Consider the following 14309-nt stretch of genomic DNA (forward strand, 5'->3'; position numbering starts at 1 on the left):
GCACTCTTGGTATGACAACAGTCTGCAGACAATCACTTTCATGCTGGCAGTGAAATTTGTCTAAGTTCCCCACGAATGTGCCTTTTGTGTGTGTGCTGAACTGACAGGAGGTGTGGCCACCAACAGAAGCAGCTGTGGAGATCTGTCAATCTGGACATCCCAGCTGGACAACATGTACTGTGTTTGGACAGACATGGACTAACAACTGCCCACTGTGACACTCGTGTGTCTGTTTGCTGTTATGAGGTGGACATAAATAAAAACATATACTGGTGTGGTGAAATATCCTGTGGGCTGCAGCGAGGGACTGTGTGCACATTTGCTGCAGCCCATTGACAGGCTACCCCCTGGCTGAAATGGACCATCAGATCAGAACATGCAGATCTGACTTTCACATCACCCACGTAAGCTCTGCTCCATATCATGCGGTCATGAAGGACACGTGCGCAGGCCGGCTGGACATGCGCCAGAGGATGTGGACATGAGAAGAGTGAACTGCTTCTCATTCATGTCATTTCATGACTGTATGTCTATGACCATGTGTCATCTACAGAGGAACAGGTGGCTCATATTTGTATTGTCCGCTTAATAAGAGGGATTCAATATAAAATGCTGTATTTTTATGGTGTATGGTTTTATTTTTTTTATATACGTCCATCTCTTTTTTGATTTCAGGCATTTTCCCCACACCATTTACAGGCCAGGGATGGTAGCTCAGTGGTAAAGTTTCAGGCTGGCAATCAGTAAAGTGTAGGTACAAATTCTGTGGGTGGTATTTATTTATTTATTTATTCCACAGCAGTGGCATGATGTGGTTCCACAGGTACCAGCTGGTTTTTATTTTTATTTATTCCACATAAGCGGCGCGATGTTGTTCCATAGATACCAGCTTTTTAAGTGATGTGGTGCACCTCGCACTGTGTTCCTGCATGACATGTTTAGCCGCATGTTCTCCTTGAATTGCTGTCTGTCTGAGTGGTGTCCAAAAAATGAGGTGGGCTTCATAGATAATTGGCAAAGCTTCTGGGGAAAACCTGGTCTTGTTAGGAGAGACGGCATCCATCCCACTTTGGATGGAGCAGCTCTCATTTCTAGAAATCTGGCCAATTTTCTTAAATCCTGCAAATCGTGACTATCCAGGGTTGGGACCAGGAAGCAGAGTTGTAGTCTTACACACCTCTCTGCAGCTTCTCTCCCCCTGCCATCCCCTCATTACCCCATCCCCGTAGAGACAGTGCCTGCTCCCAGACCACCAATAACCAGTAAAAATCTATTTAAGCATAAAAATTCAAAAAGAAAAAATAATATAGCACCTTCAACTGCACCACAGACTAAAACAGTTAAATGTGGTCTATTAAACATTAGGTCTCTCTCTTCTAAGTCCCTGTTAGTAAATGATATAATAATTGATCAACATATTGATTTATTCTGCCTAACAGAAACCTGGTTACAGCAGGATGAATATGTCAACACCCCCGAGTCACACTAACTGTCAGAATGCTCGTAGCACGGGCCGGGGCGGAGGATTAGCAGCAATCTTCCATTCCAGCTTATTAATTAATCAAAAACCCAGACAGAGCTTTAATTCATTTGAAAGCTTGACTCTTAGTCTTGTCCATCCAAATTGGAAGTCCCAAAAAACAGTTTTATTTGTTATTATCTATCGTCCACCTGGTCGTTACTGTGAGTTTCTCTGTGAATTTTCAGACCTTTTGTCTGACTTAGTGCTTAGCTCAGATAAGATAATTATAGTGGGCGATTTTAACATCCACACAGATGCTGAGAATGACAGCCTCAACACTGCATTTAATCTATTATTAGACTCAATTGGCTTTGCTCAAAATGTAAATGAGTCCACCCACCACTTTAATCATATCTTAGATCTTGTTCTGACTTATGGTATGGAAATTGAAGACTTAACAGTATTCCCTGAAAACTCCCTTCTGTCTGATCATTTCTTAATAACATTTACATTTACTCTGATGGACTACCCAGCAGTGGGGAATAAGTTTCATTACACTAGAAGTCTTTCAGAAAGCGCTGTAACTAGGTTTAAGGATATGATTCCTTCTTTATGTTCTCTAATGCCATATACCAACACAGTGCAGAGTAGCTACCTAAACTCTGTAAGGGAGATAGAGTATCAATCAATCAATCAATCAGTTTTTTTATATAGCGCCAAATCACAACAAACAGTTGCCCCAAGGCGCTTTATATTGTAAGGCAAGGCCATACAATAATTATGTAAAACCCCAACGGTCAAAACGACCCCCTGTGAGCAAGCACTTGGCTACAGTGGGAAGGAAAAACTCCCCCTTAACAGGAAGAAACCTCCAGCAGAACCAGGCTCAGGGAGGGGCAGTCTTCTGCTGGGACTGGTTGGGGCTGAGGGAGAGAACCAGGAAAAAGACATGCTGTGGAGGGGAGCAGAGATCGATCACTAATGATTAAATGCAGAGTGGTGCATACAGAGCAAAAAGAGAAAGAAACAGTGCATCATGGGAACCCCCCAGCAGTCTACGTCTATAGCAGCATAACTAAGGGATGGTTCAGGGTCACCTGATCCAGCCCTAACTATAAGCTTTAGCAAAAAGGAAAGTTTTAAGCCTAATCTTAAAAGTAGAGAGGGTGTCTGTCTCCCTGATCTGAATTGGGAGCTGGTTCCACAGGAGAGGAGCCTGAAAGCTGAAGGCTCTGCCTCCCATTCTACTCTTACAAACCCTAGGAACTACAAGTAAGCCTGCAGTCTGAGAGCGAAGCGCTCTATTGGGGTGATATGGTATCTCGTCAATAGTTTTACATCCTCATTGAAGACAACTTTGGATGCTGTAGCTCCTCTGAAAAAGAGAGCTTTAAATCAGAAGTGCCTGACTCCGTGGTATAACTCACAAACTCGCATCTTAAAGCAGATAACCCATAAGTTGGAGAGGAAATGGCGTCTCACTAATTTAGAAGATCTTCACTTAGCCTGGAAAAAGAGTCTGTTGCTCTATAAAAAAAGCCCTCCGTAAAGCTAGGACATTTTACTACTCATCACTAATTGAAGAAAATAAGAACAACCCTAGGTTTCTTTTCAGCACTGTAGCCAGGCTGACAAAGAGTCAGAGCTCTATTGAGCCGAGTATTCCTTTAACTTTAACTAGTAATGACTTCATGACTTTCTTTGCTAATAAAATTTTAACTATTAGAGAAAAAATTACTCATAACCATCCCAAAGACGTATCGTTATCTTTGGCTGCTTTCAGTGATGCCGGTATTTGGTTAGACTCTTTCTCTCCGATTGTTCTGTCTGAGTTATTTTCATTAGTTACTTCCTCCAAACCATCAACATGTCTATTAGACCCCATTCCTACCAGGCTGCTCAAGGAAGCCCCATCATTAATTAATGCTTCGATCTTAAATATGATCAATCTATCTTTATTAGTTGGCTATGTACCACAGGCTTTTAAGGTGGCAGTAATTAAACCATTACTTAAAAAGCCATCACTTGACCCAGCTATCTTAGCTAATTATAGGCCAATCTCCAACCTTCCTTTTCTCTCAAAAATTCTTGAAAGGGTAGTTGTAAAACAGCTAACTGATCATCTGCAGAGGAATGGTCTATTTGAAGAGTTTCAGTCAGGTTTTAGAATTCATCATAGTACAGAAACAGCATTAGTGAAGGTTAGAAATGATCTTCTTATGGCCTCAGACAGTGGACTCATCTCTGTGCTGCTTTTGATACTGTTGACCATAAAATTTTATTACAGAGATTAGAGCATGCCATAGGTATTAAAGGCACTGCGCTGTGGTGGTTTGAATCATATTTATCTAATAGATTACAATTTGTTCATGTAAATGGGGAATCTTCTTCACAGACTAAGGTTAATTATGGAGTTCCACAAGGTTCTGTGCTAGGACCAATTTTATTCACTTTATACATTATTCCCTTAGGCAGTATTATTAGACGGCATTGCTTAAATTTTCATTGTTACGCAGATGATACCCAGCTTTATCTATCCATGAAGCCAGAGGACACACACCAATTAGCTAAACTGCAGGATTGTCTTACAGACATAAAGACATGGATGACCTCTAATTTCCTGCTTTTAAACTCAGATAAAACTGAAGTTATTGTACTTGGCCCCACAAATCTTAGAAACACAGTGTCTAACCAGATCCTTACTCTGGATGGCATTACCCTGACCTCTAGTAATACTGTGAGAAATCTTGGAGTCATTTTTGATCAGGATATGTCATTCAATGCGCATATTAAACAAATATGTAGGACTGCTTTTTTTGCATTTGTGCAATATCTCTAAAATTAGAAAGGTCTTGTCTCAGAGTGATGCTGAAAAACTAATTCATGCATTTATTTCCTCTAGGCTGGACTATTGTAATTCATTATTATCAGGTTGTCCTAAAAGTTCCCTGAAAAGCCTTCAGTTAATTCAAAATGCTGCAGCTAGAGTACTAACAGGGACTAGAAGGAGAGAGCATATCTCACCCATATTGGCTTCTCTTCATTGGCTTCCTGTTAATTCTAGAATAGAATTTAAAATTCTTCTTCTTACTTATAAGGTTTTGAATAATCAGGTCCCTTCTTATCTTAGGGACCTCACAGTACCATATCACCCCAATAGAGCGCTTCGGTGAGTATCAGGTGACCCTGAACCATCCCTTAGTTATGCTGCTATAGACTTAGACTGCTGGGGGGTTCACATGATGCACTAAGTGTTTCTTTCTCTTTTTGCTCTGTATGCACCACTCTGCATTTAATCATTAGTGATCGATCTCTGCTCCCCTCCACAGCATGTATTTTTCCTGGTTCTCTCCCTCAGCCCCAACCAGTCCCAGCAGAAGACTGCCCCTCCCTGAGCCTGGTTCTGCTGGAGGTTTCTTCCTGTTAAAAGGGAGTTTTTCCTTCCCACTGTTGCCAAGTGCTTGCTCACAGGGGGTAGTTTTGACCGTTGGGGTTTTTCCGTAATTATTGTATGGCCTTGCCTTACAATATAAGGCGCCTTGGGGCAACTGTTTGTTGTGATTTGGTGCTATATAAATAAAATTGATTTGATTTGAAAGACACTGTCACATGCACGAACCCTCGCACTGGGATTGTGCACACGTGCCCATCGGTGTGATATTTCGTGGTGCGCTAATTCAAACTGTTCTGTGCTGTTTCACCGTATTTGACCAAACTTCGCACAATGTGTGAAGGGGCCTTTAACATTAACACCCTGCCTCCTTCTACCCTTCTCATTAATCCAAGCTTGGGACCAGCACTCAGAATGTACTAACTGCACACCCCATGTGGCTGAGTTTAGTTGCCCAGTGAGTAGATTGGTAAAACAGGGCAGCAATAGCTGAGTTGGTAGAGCAAGCCATCTTATGACCAGTGGTGGCACAGATAACCAAAAAATTAACTTTGATAACAGATAATCAGATAACTGAAAAGTTATCTTTGATAAAGATAAAACGATAAACCACCCAAAAATGTATCGGAAGTTACAGATAACCAATAACCAATAAATTCCAGTATTGTCTCCGGTACACTTACAAATACTAACAAGCTGATTTTGAGCTTTAACACCGCAATCACTTTTGGAAACATCAAAAGCAACAACAGACCCAAACAATGAGTCAGCACTTCTGTCTTTGAGTGTCCTGTCCCTTGCTCCTGTTTACTACATGGCTTCCAACACAGATGCAACTGAAAAAAGCCAGAAAACTCAACTCTACTCAGTCACAGCACTGCCGTGAGGCGGAGGTCTTGGAAAATAAAGTCCTGCTGAGTTATGGTTTGGTGTATAAATAAAATGAATACTGATAGAATAACTCAATTAATGTCAATTCTGTCATTTGTGCAAAGTTAAGATATAACATATATCTTTTAATGTTGAATAATGCACTAATTCTGAAGTTTTGTAACAAACACAGACAGACGGCATTCTGGGTAAAATGTGCCTCCGCTAACACTCATTGGTTGATTAATTCTATGTAAACCAACATGTTAATGTGAGGTGTCTCGTGTGTTGGTGTTTACAGATAAATGTGCTTTTGTAAAATATGCCATTTTTTATTTGTAAAAAAAAAGGTATTTCCAAAAAAAAAAAGCCAAGTTGTAATTAGATAACCGTCTAATATAACCGGTGTCAAAATAAATAGGACACTGCCAACTACTGGTGCCAGTGTGAGTTTTGGCCCTTTTTCAGCTCATTTTTCATTCATGTGACAATTTTTTGGATCGCACCGAGTTTCAGCTTAATCGTGCGTCCAGCATCGTTTAGTATACATGGAGTAACGAGCTGCATTTAACATCTCACGACCACCTCCTGATCCCTGATCGTATGGTCAGATGAAAATCAAAGCTGTTTGATATTCTTGTGCCTGTGCAAACACTGCAGACCTGTATTGTAATGTTTTTTGTTTGTTTTTTTGTATTGTTTTAAACTTTGATGTCTCCCATCGAGAGTTTTTGTAAATTAAGTTTGAAAAAAAAAGCTTCTGATTACATTTTGCTTCATTTTGCTTCACAGAAACCTGGTTACAGCAGGATGAATATGTTGGTTTGGATGAGTCAACACCCCCGAGTCACACTAACTGTCAGAATGCTCGTAGCACGGGCCGGGGCGGAGGATTAGCAGCAATCTTCCATTTCAGCTTATTAATTAATCAAAAACCCAGACAGAGCTTTAATTCATTTGAAAGCTTGTCTCTTAGTCTTGTCCATCCAAATTGGAAGTCCCAAAAACCAGTTTTATTTGTTATTATCTATCGTCCACCTGGTCGTTACTGTGAGTTTCTCTGTGAATTTTCAGACCTTTTGTCTGACTCAGATAAGATAATTATAGTGGGCGATTTTAACATCCACACAGATGCTGAGAATGACAGCCTCAACACTGCATTTAATCTATTATTAGTGTTGTGAAAGTGTAGGAACACGGACCCACAACAGGGGGCGCAATGAACGGACAATGGAGAAGGTAAATAACAAGATTTACTTCTGTGAAACAAGCACAATTAATATAACAAACACAATTTGGGGTCGAATCCGCTGGTGTCGTGTGGGCAGGCTCGAAGGTAGGAGACGTCCGTCTCAGTCGAACCGGAACCACCCAGATCTCCTCTGCCACCGAACCCCGGAAATACTGGAACCGCCAAGTCCCGAATTCCCAGGTGGCCACTGCCTCCGCTCGTCGGATCCGGTACTGCTGGCAGGAGAGAGCAACAACACACAGGCGTGGATGACCGCACCCAGTAACGGAGAGGGGAGAAGCCGCCTCCACCTCTTGTCAAAGAACAGCAGGAAGGTGAGTACTTATCCAAACAATGAAGCTATCTGTAGTCACCAGTCCTGAAAAGGTTTTACGGGTTTAGCTGGTTATGCGATATATAAATGCAGAGAATACTACCTTAGTCTTAGGCGATATCTCGGCACTGAGGTGGAGACGCCGTCCTCCTGATATACCTCTGTGCTGAGTGGAACAGCTGTGTCTGGTGATGGGTGACAGCTGTCACCCAGGCTACTCCCATGATGCGGCAGCGCCCTCTGGTGCCTGGAGCCCGCACTCCAGGCAGGGCGCCCTCTGGTGGTGGTGGGCCAGCAGTACCTCCTCTTCAGCGGCCCACACAACAATTAGACTCTATTGGCTTTGCTCAAAAAGTAAATGAGTCCACCCACCACTTTAATCATATCTTAGATCTTGTTCTGACTTATGGTATGGAAATAGAAGACTTAACAGTATTCCCTGAAAACTCCCTTCTGTCTGATCATTTTTTAATAACATTTACATTTACCCTGATGGACTACCCTGCAGTGGGGAATAAGTTTCATTACACTAGAAGTCTTTCAGAAAGCGCTGTAACTAGGTTTAAGGATATGATTCCTTCTTTATGTTCTCTAATGTCATATACCAACACAGAGCAGAGTAGCTACCTAAACTCTGTAAGGGAGTTAGAGTATCTCGTCAATAGTTTTACATCCTCATTGAAGACATCCTTGGATGCTGTAGCTCCTCTGAAAAAGAGAGCTTTAAATCAGAAGTGTCTGACTCCGTGGTATAACTCACAAACTCGTAGCTTAAAGCAGATAACCCGTAAGTTGGAGAGGAAATGGCGTCTCACTAATTTAGAAGATCTTCACTTAGCCTGGAAAAAGAGTTTGTTGCTCTATAAAAAAGCCCTCCGTAAAGCTAGGACATCTTTCTACTCATCACTAATTGAAGAAAATAAGAACAACCCCAGGTTTCTTTTCAGCACTGTAGCCAGGCTGACAAAGAGTCAGAGCTCTATTGAGCTGAGTATTCCATTAACTTTAACTAGTAATGACTTCATGACTTTCTTTGCTAACAAAATTTTGACTATTAGAGAAAAAATTACTCATAACCATCCCAAAGATGTATCGTTATCTTTGGCTGCTTTCAGTGATGCCGGTATTTGGTTAGACTCTTTCTCTCCGATTGTTCTGTCTGAGTTATTTTCATTAGTTACTTCATCCAAACCATCAACATGTTTATTAGACCCCATTCCTACCAGGCTGCTCAAGGAAGTCCTACCATTATTCAATGCTTCAATCTTAAATATGATCAATCTATCTTTGTTAGTTGGTTATGTACCACAGGCCTTTAAGGTGGCAGTAATTAAGCCATTACTTAAAAAGCCATCACTTGACCCAGCTATCTTAGCTAATTATAGGCCAATCTCCAACCTTCCTTTTCTCTCAAAGATTCTTGAGAGGGTAGTTGTAAAACAGCTAACTGATCACCTGCAGAGGAATGGTCTATTTGAAGAGTTTCAGTCAGGTTTTAGAATTCATCATAGTACAGAAACAGCATTAGTGAAGGTTACAAATGATCTTCTTATGGCTTCGGACAGTGGACTTATCTCTGTGCTTGTTTTGTTGGACCTCAGTGCTGCTTTTGATACTGTTGACCATAAAATTTTATTACAGAGATTAGAGCATGTCATAGGTATTAAAGGCACTGCGCTGCGGTGGTTTGAATCATATTTGTCTAATAGATTACAGTTTGTTCATGTAAATGGGGAATCTTCTTCACAGACTAAAGTTAATTATGGAGTTCCACAAGGTTCTGTGCTAGGACCAATTTTATTCACTTTATACATGCTTCCCTTAGGCAGTATTATTAGACGGTATTGCTTAAATTTTCATTGTTACGCAGATGATACCCAGCTTTATCTATCCATGAAGCCAGAGGATGCACACCAATTAGCTAAACTGCAGGATTGTCTTACAGACATAAAGACATGGATGACCTCTAATTTCCTGCTTTTAAACTCAGATAAAACTGAAGTTATTGTACTTGGCCCCACAAATCTTAGAAGCATGGTGTCTAACCAGATCGTTACTCTGGATGGCATTTCCCTGATCTCTAGTAATACTGTGAGAAATCTTGGAGTCATTTTTGATCAGGATATGTCATTCAAAGCGCATATTAAACAAATATGTAGGACTGCCTTTTTGCATTTACGCAATATCTCTAAAATCAGAAAGGTCTTGTCTCAGAGTGATGCTGAAAAATTAATTCATGCATTTATTTCCTCTAGGCTGGACTATTGTAATTCATTATTATCAGGTTGTCCTAAAAGTTCCCTAAAAAGCCTTCAGTTGGTTCAGAATGCTGCAGCTAGAGTACTGACGGGGACTAGCAGGAGAGAGCATATCTCACCCGTGTTGGCCTCTCTTCATTGGCTTCCTGTTAATTCTAGAATAGAATTTAAAATTCTTCTTCTTACTTATAAGGTTTTGAATAATCAGGTCCCATCTTATCTTAGGGACCTCGTAGTACCATATTACCCCATTAGAGCGCTTCGCTCTCAGACTGCAGGCTTACTTGTAGTTCCTAGGGTTTGTAAGAGTAGAATGGGAGGCAGAGCCTTCAGCTTTCAGGCTCCTCTCCTGTGGAACCAGCTCCCAATTCAGATCAGGGAGACAGATACCCTCTCTACTTTTATGATTAGGCTTAAAACTTTCCTTTTCGCTAAGGCTTATAGTTAGGGCTGGATTAGGTGACCCTGGACCATCCCTTAGTTATGCTGCTATAGACGTAGACTGTGGGGGGTTCCCATGATGCACTGTTTCTTTCTCTTTTTGCTCCGTATGCATCACTCTGCATTTAATCATTAGTGATCGATCTCTGCCCCCCTTCACAGCATGTCTTTTTCCTGGTTCTTTCCCTCAGCCCCAACCAGTCTCAGCAGAAGACTGCCCCTCCCTGAGCCTGGTTCTGCTGGAGGTTTCTTCCTGTTAAAAGGGAGTTTTTCCTTCCCACTGTAGCCAAGTGCTTGCTCATAGGGGGTCGTTTTGACCGTTGGGGTTTTACATAATTATTGTATGGCCTTGCCTTACAATATAAAGCGCCTTGGGGCAACTGTTTGTTGTGATTTGGCGCTATATAAGAAAAAAAGTTGATTGATTGATTGATTGATTTTGTGTCTTGAAAAGCACTCCATAAATCAAAGTCACCTTTTTTTTTTGTATCTTTGTTTTTAATTTGTCCTTTACAGTGTCCTTGGGTGTTTTGAAAGGCGCTTTTAAATAAAATTGATTATTATTATTATTATTATTATTAATCAAAGTCATTATAATAACAACAACAACAACAACAACAATAATAATAATAATATGGGAATATGCTGTTGAAGTTGGAAGCAGACCTATTTTTTTTGGATATTTGAGTCGTTCGATGGTCTGTGTGATTTTTTTATTTTATTTTTGTTAAATTTTTTTGAGACATTTGAGAGCGATTGTACAGCGCAATCAACTGTACCAGCTAAATGTAAGGACTCCATCATCATTCCTTTTCCTAAAAATAAAGGCCCCCTCCCAGACCCTGAATGATTGATGACCCAGTTGATCATATGGTGGTTGTACAGCCTGCTCGCAACCATCCTGCATTACATCAAGGCACCTGAAAAATCATTGATACCCAGCTCTGCACTTTGGAAAATGTCTGACACCAGATGCATGACAAGAACACTTAACATTAAAAAAGACTCTTCACATCCTGGCCATCATCTGTTTGCACGTCTGCATTCTGGGAGGCACTATAGAGCGTTAAAAGCAAGGACAACTAAAGGTCCCCTAACACTTGCACAACTTTTAGTCCCACACTCTTGCGCACTTCGTCATGACGATCCCACCCGCTGTCCACCCAGCTGGATGCCATGCTTTGTGGTTGTGCTTTCTGGACGCTGCTTATACAAAATAATTATTTTGTAGTGACAAAGAGTCAGAGCTCTAATGAGCCGAGCATTCCTTTAACTTTAACTAGTAATGACTTCATGACTTTCTTTGCTGATGTGTGCTGACAGCATGTGTCCGTCACCCGTCCTCCTTCACAGGCACGATGTGTCAAACCCTGGCGCGGTCCTCAGCATCTCACAAACGAACGTCACAAGGTCGAGTTCCCGGCAATTCTGCTTGAACCACTCATGGCTTAAATGCAGAACGCCATCTAATTATCTGCTTCAGCTGAAAGTCTTTAAGTTTACACGTGAACATCCTCCACAGGTGCAGCTAATAATGCTGATGAGGGTGAAGGACTCTTCTGCCAGCACCGTCTCCACAGACAAAAAACAGTTTGCATACCACCTGGAGAGCAAAGAAAAGAAAACAACACAAAAACATCCAGCCAAACCCCCCAACACACAACAAATCTATCTTTATTAGTTGGCTATGTACCACAGGCTTTTAAGGTGGCAGTAATTAAACCATTACTTAAAAAGCCATCACTTGACCCAGCTATCTTAGCTAATTATAGGCCAATCTCCAACCTTCCTTTTCTCTCAAAAATTCTTGAAAGGGTAGTTGTAAAACAGCTACCTGATCATCTGCAGAGGAATGGTCTATTTGAAGAGTTTCAGTCAGGTTTTAGAATTCATCATAGTACAGAAACAGCATTAGTGAAGGTTACAAATGATCTTCTTATGGCCTCGGACAGTGGACTCATCTCTGTGCTTGTTCTGTTAGAACTCAGTGCTGCTTTTGATACTGTTGACCATAAAATTTTATTACAGAGATCAGAGCATGCCATAGGTATTAAAGGCACTGCGCTGCGGTGGTTTGAATCATATTTATCTAATAGATTACAATTTGTTCATGTAAATGGGGAATCTTCTTCACAGACTAAGGTTAATTAAGGAGTTCCACAAGGTTCTGTGCTAGGACCAATTTTATTCACTTTATACATGCTTCCCTTAGGCAGTATTATTAGACGGCATTGCTTAAATTTTCATTGTTACGCAGATGATACCCAGCTTTATCTATCCATGAAGCCAGAGGACACACACCAATTAGCTAAACTGCAGGATTGTCTTACAGACATAAAGACATGGATGACCTCTAATTTCCTGCTTTTAAACTCAGATAAAACTGAAGTTATTGTACTTGGCCCCACAAATCTTAGAAACATGGTGTCTAACCAGATCCTTACTCTGGATGGCATTACCCTGACCTCTAGTAATACTGTGAGAAATCTTGGAGTCATTTTTGATCAGGATATGTCATTCAAAGTGCATATTAAACAAATATGTAGGACTGCTTTTTTGCATTTACGCAATATCTCTAAAATTAGAAAGGTCTTGTCTCAGAGTGATGCTGAAAAACTAATTCATGCATTTATTTCCTCTAGGCTGGACTATTGTAATTCATTATTATCAGGTTGTCCTAAAAGTTCCCTGAAAAGCCTTCAGTTAATTCAAAATGCTGCAGCTAGAGTACTGACGGGGACTAGAAGGAGAGAGCATATTTCACCCATATTGGCCTCTCTTCATTGGCTTCCTGTTAATTCTAGAATAGAATTTAAAATTCTTCTTCTTACTTATAAGGTTTTGAATAATCAGGTCCCATCTTAGAGACCTCATAGTACCATATCACCCCAATAGAGCGCTTCGCTCTCAGACTGCAGGCTTACTTGTAGTTCCTAGGGTTTGTAAGAGTAGAATGGGAGGCAGAGCCTTCAGCTTTCAGGCTCCTCTCCTGTGGAACCAGCTCCCAATTCAGATCAGGGAGATTTGGCGATTTGTGATTTGGCGCTATATAAATAAAATTGATTGATTGATTGATTGATAGTGGTTTAATCATTTTCACACAGAGTTGGCTGTTGAAAAGCGCCTCTAATCACTTCCGGAATCACAGAACAGTTTCATCTGAATCTTTTTTTCATGTCTCTTTCCTGTGCTTCATGAGGTGGAGAAAGCATTTGGAACCATCAAAAAAGGTAATTATTTGTAATGTTTATATGGCTTGGTAAAACAGTAGCATGTTCATTCCTTCTTATGAGCAGCTGCAAAAGTATGTTTATGATAGAGTTAACATCTCGTTATAATCGTTTAGATGAGCTGTGCGGTGATGCAGTGTGCTGACGCAATCACTCACACTTACTCGTAGTGTCTTGTAATTGTTTGCGTAAGGTTCATTTGAAGTTCACGTAAATAATGCGTGATGGAGATTTTGAATATTCCAAAATTTTCTTTGCGCACTTGCATGAAGCCGCAGACAGTTAATAATGGTTTACAACAAGTTCACAAATGCATGGATCAAAGTTGTGCAAGTGTCAGGGCACCTTAAGATAAAGAATACTCTGTTCCTCAGAGCAGTTGCACAATTGAATAGTTCAATGACATGCAGCCATAATTTATGGAGATGTTTGTCTAGTTTTTGAACTGCACTCCTCTTTACTGTGATTGTCTTTTTAAATTGCGCTTTTATTGTCTTTTTAATGTCTTTATTACTTCAGTTTTATTCTTATCTAATTCTATCTAATAAATGTAATCTTAAATCTAATCTTATCTAATAATTGATCAACATATTGATTTATTCTGCCTTACAGAAACCTGGTTACAGCAGGATGAATATGTTAGTTTAAATGAGTCAACACCCCCGAGTCACACTAACTGCCAGAACGCTTGTAGCACGGGCCGAGGCGGAGGATTATCAGCATTCTTCCATTCCAGCTTATTAATTAATCAAAAACCCAGACAGAGCTTTAATTCATTTGAAAGCTTGACTCTTAGTCTTGTCCATCCAAATTGGAAGTCCCAAAAACCAGTTTTATCTGTTGTTATCTATTGTACACCTGGTCGTTACTATGAGTTTCTCTGTGAATTTTCAGACCTTTTGTCTGACTTAGTGCTTAGCTCAGATAATTATAGTGGGCGATTTTAACATCCACATAGATGCTGAGAATGACAGCCTCAGCACTGCATTTAATCTATTATTAGACTCAATTGGCTTTGCTCAAAATGTAAATGAGTCCACCCACCACTTTAATCATATCTTAGATCTTGTTCTGACTTATGGTATGGAAATT

The sequence above is a fragment of the Thalassophryne amazonica genome, chromosome 10 (genome assembly GCF_902500255.1).
Source record: "Thalassophryne amazonica chromosome 10, fThaAma1.1, whole genome shotgun sequence".
NCBI lineage: Eukaryota > Metazoa > Chordata > Actinopteri > Batrachoidiformes > Batrachoididae > Thalassophryne > Thalassophryne amazonica.